This window comes from Ailuropoda melanoleuca, chromosome 11, assembly GCF_002007445.2.
Source record: "Ailuropoda melanoleuca isolate Jingjing chromosome 11, ASM200744v2, whole genome shotgun sequence".
Classification (NCBI taxonomy): Eukaryota; Metazoa; Chordata; class Mammalia; order Carnivora; family Ursidae; genus Ailuropoda; species Ailuropoda melanoleuca.
In genome coordinates, this window is record NC_048228.1 from 482,034 (window position 1) to 488,858 (window position 6,825).

At 56.5% G+C, this 6,825-nt stretch overlaps 1 long non-coding RNA gene across 1 annotated transcript; it reads right to left on the bottom strand.

Annotated features, from left to right (window-relative positions):
* Positions 1–1,047: 1,047 nt before the first annotated feature.
* Positions 1,048–6,745, bottom strand: LOC109490414. The gene is made up of 3 exons (XR_002143748.2): positions 6,599–6,745; positions 3,853–4,045; positions 1,048–3,086 (listed from the first exon to the last, which is right to left on the bottom strand). It is a non-coding gene; the product is annotated as an uncharacterized LOC109490414 (long non-coding RNA).
* Between the last annotated feature and the right edge of the window lie 80 nt (positions 6,746–6,825).

Genomic DNA, 6,825 nt, shown 5'->3' on the forward strand with positions numbered 1-6,825 from the left:
CCGCGGCCCCAGCCGCCGGGGGCCGGGGGCCCGGAGCCGTGACCCGGCCGCCCCGCCCACCGAGGGCCCCCTTCTCCCCAACCTGGCGGGGGAGGCGCCCACCGCCGAAACCTGGGCCTGGCCCCGCGGCGACTCCGTCTGAAACTCCCCCCCCACCCAGAACTCTCCTGCGGCGGCAAAGGGCTCCCTGCTCGGGCGTCTGCCGTCTAGGACGCAGGGCTCGCCTGACTCCCCGGCCTGACCCTCTGCTGCCGCTGCGGCAGCAGCTCTTGCCATCGCGACTCCCTGCCCTGCCCGGGCCCAGAGCTGGGCACGCAGTGCTGTCCTTTGGGCAGGAATTAGCAGGAAGATGGACAGGGAGTCTGGGGGCGGGCTGAGAACATCAGATACAGGACTGGCCTTGAGCCCAGGACGGGAGGCAACTGAGCGGAGCGGCTGGACCTCTCACTTGTGTGAAGACCAGCCCCTCTGGTGGCAAGAGCTGGCATCGGTTTGAGAGGGCTTGGTCCAATGGCCGCTCTGAGTCCCTGCGGCCACTCAGGTCCTAGATGTTGGTAGAAAGTGGATGGGGGAAGGGCAGGAGCTGGTTCTGGCTGGGTTCCAAAGGCTTCCCGGCGGGGACAGGATCTGGAAAAGGGCAGGGAGTTGTGGTGGCAGGTTGATGATGTGGTCAGCAGCCGGGTGAGCAGAAAGGTGGTCTTTACCAGGGCGTTCAGTTGGCCTGAGGGCTAGCGCCTGCTGGGGACAGCAGCCCTGCCTTCCTGCCCAGGACCCCACTGGGTTCAGCTACAGCCACAGAGATGCAGATGGCACCTTTCTAGAGGAACAGGACTCTGGAGCAGGAGGGCTCCTGGCCCCTGCAAGCCCCAAGGCTAGCACTCACAGGCAGCCTCCCCCGCTTCTGGGTGGAAGCTTCCGTGCCTGCGCAGGGACAAACAAGGTTCCCCTGGGTGGGTTCACCCCAGCGATTCTCTACAGCATCTTCTGACCCCACCTCCTGTCACTGCTACTCTTGCTGGGGCCACCGGACAAGTCCTAAGGGCAGTACCTGCTGTCCCTCAGCCCCACCAAGGCATGTACTTCTGTCTGCACCAACTCCGTGCTCACTCTGCCTCTTCCCCACTAACATCCCAGACTTTAAAATACAGTTAATTAGATGTAAACTGAGTTCTGCAGTCTCCTTAGAGTGCTTTACTCCGTCCGAACTCCAGCCCTGGAAAAGCTCCCAGGCGGAAGGCCAAGGTTTTGTGGCTGGTGCTGGGGAAAAGGAGGGGAGCCGAGCCCCTCCTGGTGCTGAGGCTCAGAACACCCTGGCATCTGCACCTCCTCGGAGGGCCCTGGCCGTTTCTGTGGGTGGGACTCCGCGGTTTGGAGCAGAGTTGCAGAGGCAGGGACAGGGACCTGGCTGTGCTGCAGGGCTGTCCCCGCCACAGCCGTCGGACCAGGGACGGGGCTGTGGCGCCTTCTGCTGGCAAGACCACTCCCTCAGCAGCAGTTTGATTAGCCGATAGCCTGCTAATGGGTGGCGGAGACCCTAACCCAAGGAGACTGCAGGGTTGAGAGAGGTGGTCTTCCAGTCCCTGACACTGTTCTCAGTTTGCTCACACCGGTTTGGTGGGCATGTGTTCGGGGGCCTTCAATCGAGCTGGCCTGCCACCATTTTTGAAGGACCAGACTCCCAAGAATCACCGGGCTCCCCAAGCACCTAAGGCCTGCACCACACACTAACCTAGTGTACTGAACGTTGTGGGGCCAGCTGTGCACGAGCCCACGGTTTGCTGACGTGACAATGGCACGGGGGACAAAGGACTCCTGCCCACCTGTGTGCCACTGCAGGTGTCTGCTAACACCCCGACCAGTGGTTAGCAGGCAGCCCAGACTCGGCTGGCCCCCTTCTGAAGCTGGTGGATGTGAACAAGGTCCGAGGCAGCATCTACCAGAGAGGGAAGACTTCCCCAGGCCTGATCAGAACTCCCTACATGCAGGCCACTGTGCCCCACCCTGATGCCCCAGGTACCTGTAGGTCCAAGCCCACTGGGCACCTGGGAAGGTCCCCCTTTCACACTGAGCCTCTTGGACCAGCCTGCAGGGCACTGTGCAGACGGCAGAAAAAGCAGAATACTGGCAGGTGCTTTCCTAATGGCTCAGTCAGGCACTTGAGACAGATGAGCTCCTTCCCCCCAAACACGCCTACAATCCCAAGCGAGGGCAGAGTGGCCCTACTCCCTGGAAGAGGCTCCAGCTTCAGCTCATCACTGCTGGATGCTGAGAGTAGGGAAAGGAGCCCCCACTTTTGTGCCAGGGAATACCTCTTCTGGAAGCCCTTACCTTGGAAGTGCTGATCTTTGCACCGTTCTAGGCAACTTTTTTTTTAAGATTTATTTGAGAGAGAGAGAGAGAGAAAGGGAGCACGTGCACAGGGTGGGGAGAGGCAGAGGGAGAGGGAGAATCTCCAGCAGACTCCACACTGAGCACAGAGCTGGATGCGGGGCTCTGTCCTACGACCCTGAGATCATGACCTGAGCCGAAATCAAGAGTCAGACCCTCAACTTACTGAGCCACCCTGGCAACTCTTAAAGGTTGGTAAGTCTGGGCCATCTCTGGGAATAACCTCCAGGAAACAGTTTTGTCCTGGTCTCCCTCCACAACTCCACAGCCCTGTCTCCTCAATCTATTAGGTCCAGGCCAAGGCTGCCACCTACAGGAACTAATACATGTCACTCTATGTGACATGCTACACGGAACTATGAGCCTCTGACGCAGATGTGAAAATCAGAAAGGGATGTGCTGTGGTTGCTTCTGGTTAAGACAAGAAAAGCAAGTGGTGTGTCATGCAGCAGGCATGTGCCCACTCATAGCCTCTCTCAGAGAACACATCTCCGATGGCCATGGCTTCAGAGGACTTTGCTTCCAAGGACTGTCCAGACTGTGCATCTGGCCCTGTTTTTGTTGAGAAGGGCAGGCCAGTGCTCACAGCGTGTCTTCTGCCAGAAGGGTGGGTGGATAGCTGAGTGCTGTGCTAAGGGCTCCCCACCCCAGGTGCCCGTGGGGATGTCCTGGCCGCGCTGACCTTCTGCGAGATGGATCTGCAGGGAGAGCAAATAGCTGAACAGGGCATCTGAGTAGGCAACTGCTTACCTAAAAGCATACACTACTTGAAAGACAAGACCAGAGGGGTAGCGAGCTCTGGGCTGTCCTGAGTCACTTTCCAGTCCTGGGCCCAAGGTAGCACGTGAGGTCTCAGCACTGTAACCCCTCATTACCTCTTCTGACCCTCTGGCAGCACAGGGAAGAGCTGCAGGAGCCCTGTGATCTGGGAGGCCTGCTTGGGTGGCTAGGATGGGGACCAGCAGCCCAGCTGGGGGGGGCAGTGTGGAAGTCTGTCCAGTGGGGGTGGGCGTGGGCTGCATGTGGATTTGGGTTACTGTGAGTGACACCAAAACCAGCAGGTCCTTTTGGAAGCTGGAGAGAAGGAACAGAAAAGGGCCCAGCTTGTTACATTTGAAGGCCTGGCTGTCCTAGGAGTCTTAAATTGTACATAGGAATCTTAAATGTGTTAAGCAGGCAGGCGTCTGCATAGGTGCTGTCCATGGGAGACACCAGGCAGGCTGAGCAGTAGACAGCTGCAACCTTGGTGATGGGACACCCTGAGGTTCGGTAAAGTACAAGGCGGTGGGCCAGACTAGAAGGCCACAGGTCTGGTGTGCCGTGTGGCTCTCTGGAGGTCTGGCCAGAGTCAGGGGACCAGAAACCACACCAGCTGTCTGGGCTCTGGGTGGTAGAGTGCTCTGCACTTGGCCTGGGTAGGGCTCACTCTGCTCCTGTTGGCCTGGGCTCCCCAGGGGTACCTACATCCTCTCTCTTTGGACTCAAGGACAGGCTGGAGGCCAAGCTGTCCATCTGCATCTCCATCTTCTGCAGTCTCTCCTCCAGGTTTTCAACGCTGGAGGACTCCCTCAGAGAAGAAAGCCACATGTTGTAGGGAGGGTGATGTAAGGAAATCTGTCAGCAAAACAGCTCACCGTGCAAGCAGCAGAGAACCCATCTGTCAGTTAAATGAGAATGTGTCAGATAAAAACATCATTGTAATTCCATTTTACTAACTTAAGTGTTTTTAGGAAAGGTTTGTTTGCCCTCCTCAATGGCTCCCAGTCTAAGATTTTAAGTGACAAACACAAGTGGCTTGGATGTTTTGTATGGCCCATCAGAATCTGGGAAGTATGAGGCGCCTGACCGGCTCAGTACGTAGAGCACTAGACTTTCCATCTCAGGGTCAGCGTTCGAGTCCCACATTGCACAAGGAGCCTACTTGAAAAAAAGTAAAAAATAAAAAAACCAAAAATATGTATGTAAATAAATAAATGAGGGGGGATTGGAAAGTATGGAGCCCACCTACTCAGATGAGTGAGACTGGAGGGGGGACCTACTCAGATGAGTGAGACTGGAGGGGACACCCCCCCCATCAAAGGGAATGCACCTACCTAAATCCTTGAACAACAATCGCCTCTTTGTTTTTCAGATTAAGTCAAGTTAAATGAAACTGACTTTATTTTTTAAAGATCTGTTTATTTGAGAGAGACAGCATGAGTATGGGGGTAGTGGTGGTGGGTGGGTGGTGGACAGAGGCAGAGGGAGAAGCAGGCTCTGTGCTGAACAGGGAGCCTTATGTGGGGCTCGATCCCTGTACTCTGGGATCATGACCTGAGCCAAAGGCAGATGCTTACCTGACTGAGCCACCCAGGTGCCCCGGCTTTGTTTTTTTGAAACTGGCTTTTTAAATGCAGAACTTTAGGGGCACCTGGGTGGCGCAGTCCTTAGGCGGCTGCCTTCGGCTCAGGGCGTGATCCCAGCATTCTGGGATCAAGCCCCACATCGGGCTGCTCCGCTGGGAGCCTGCTTCTTCCTCTCCCACTCCCCCTGCTTGTGTTCCCTCTCTCGCTGGCTGTCTCTCTCTGTCAAATAAATAAAATCTTTTAAAAATTTTTTAAAAAAATAAATGCAGAACTTTATTCTCAAAGTGATTCCTTTTTTTTTTTCCTTTAAAGATTTTATTTATTCATCTGACAGAGATAGAGACAGACAGCGAGAGAGGGAACACAAGCAGGGGGAGCAGGAGAGGAAGAAGCAGGCTCCCAGCGGAGGAGCCTGATGTGGGGCTCGATTCCATAACTCCCGTATCCCATAAAGCCGGGATCACGCCCCCAGCCGAAGGCAGACGCTTAACCGCTGCGCCACCCAGGCGCCCCTCAAAGTGATTCCTTCTTATTTTTTATTTTTTTTTTAAAGATTTTATTTTAATTTATTCGACAGAGATAGAGACAGCCAGCGAGAGAGGGAACACAAGCAGGGGGAGTGGGAGAGGAAGAAGCAGGCTCATAGCAGAGGAGCCNGCAGAGGAGCCTGATGTGGGGCTCGATCCCATAACGCCGGGATCACGCCCCGAGCCAAAGGCAGACGCTTAACCGCTGTGCCACCCAGGCGCCCCCAAAGTGATTCCTTTTTATATGAAAGTACACAAGCTTGACAAATACTGGTCTGGGATGGATGGACCTGGAGAGCACATAGCTGAGCTGTGTTTGGACAAGGACTTCCTGTCTCTTACCCATTCCTCTTCTTCATTAGCAGAGCCCTGCCAGGGGTGCTGTGGGAGGTACAGTTTGTGGCTAATCCATAAAAACCTGATGGCCACTGGTGGGGGGAGGAGGGGTGGCGTCTGGCTGGGAAACTCATTTGGCTTTCTCCTCGTTTGAGGGTGAAAGATCACAGAATTATTTTTAATTTCCACCCCTATTTTTATTCAGTTTTAAACAATTTTAAAATCGTTTTCAGTCTAGTGAGGGCAACTCCATGTAATTCCGGGAACTCAACCAATTCCATTAAGGAAAGACTAAAGGGGCAACTTGGATGTTGGCCCCGGAAGCGAACTTTGCTAGCTTTGGGCACTGTGGGCTCTAGAGCAACGCTGCCTCTGCCCATCCTTTTCGCTTTCTGCCGCAGGAGGGGTCAGCCTGCCACTTTGTCCCGGAAGCAGGCACGTGGCCTTTGGAGGTGCCCCAGAAGACAAGACCCCTCCTCCAGCAAGGGCGCCCTCTTGTGGGACTTGGTGGGGGGGGCTGCTCCACATTTCCACACTTCTGGGGTGGAGATCCGTCTCCCTCCGGTTGTGAGCCACGTTTGAGCGATACAAAGGATCGTACAAGCACGGACCACTGTGGTTTGCTGAGATACCTAAAAGAAGGCCGGGGAGAGCGTGTTCTCCGACCGGCTCTTCAACCTGATGACGGCCGCAGGACACTGGCAGGGACCGCCTTTCTACCCTTCTACCATCTTATTAAGCGCGAGCACCCAGACCCACTGAGCGCAGCCTCAACCCTCCAGCGGCCCCGGCATCCCCGTGCCCAGCCGGGTCGCGGGCGGCGGGTCGGGGGCGTGGAGTCGAGGCCCCGGCGCGCGCCTGCCCTGGGTTGATTTTCCCTCGCGGATCAGGCGCTTTTCGCAGGCTCTCCCTCCGGCGGCCGCTCCCTCCGTACGGGGCTCAACGCCCTATCGCCGGGACCTCGCGTACCAAGGAACCCCGCCCCGGCCCCCCAGCACCTACTTCTCGGTCTCCGCCACGTCGGGGTTCTGCGGGAGCCCACGGCAACGGAACACGGAACTGACGTATAACCAAGAACTGACGTAAACCAGGGCACGCATGCACCCAGCCCGTCGATTTTGTCCCTGATCGGTCCCCGTAACTAGGCTCTTCGGCCCGCCCCTCGATGGCCCGCCCCCAGAGCCAGTTTGGGCAGTCCTGGCGACGACGCCGGTGACGTCACGGTACCC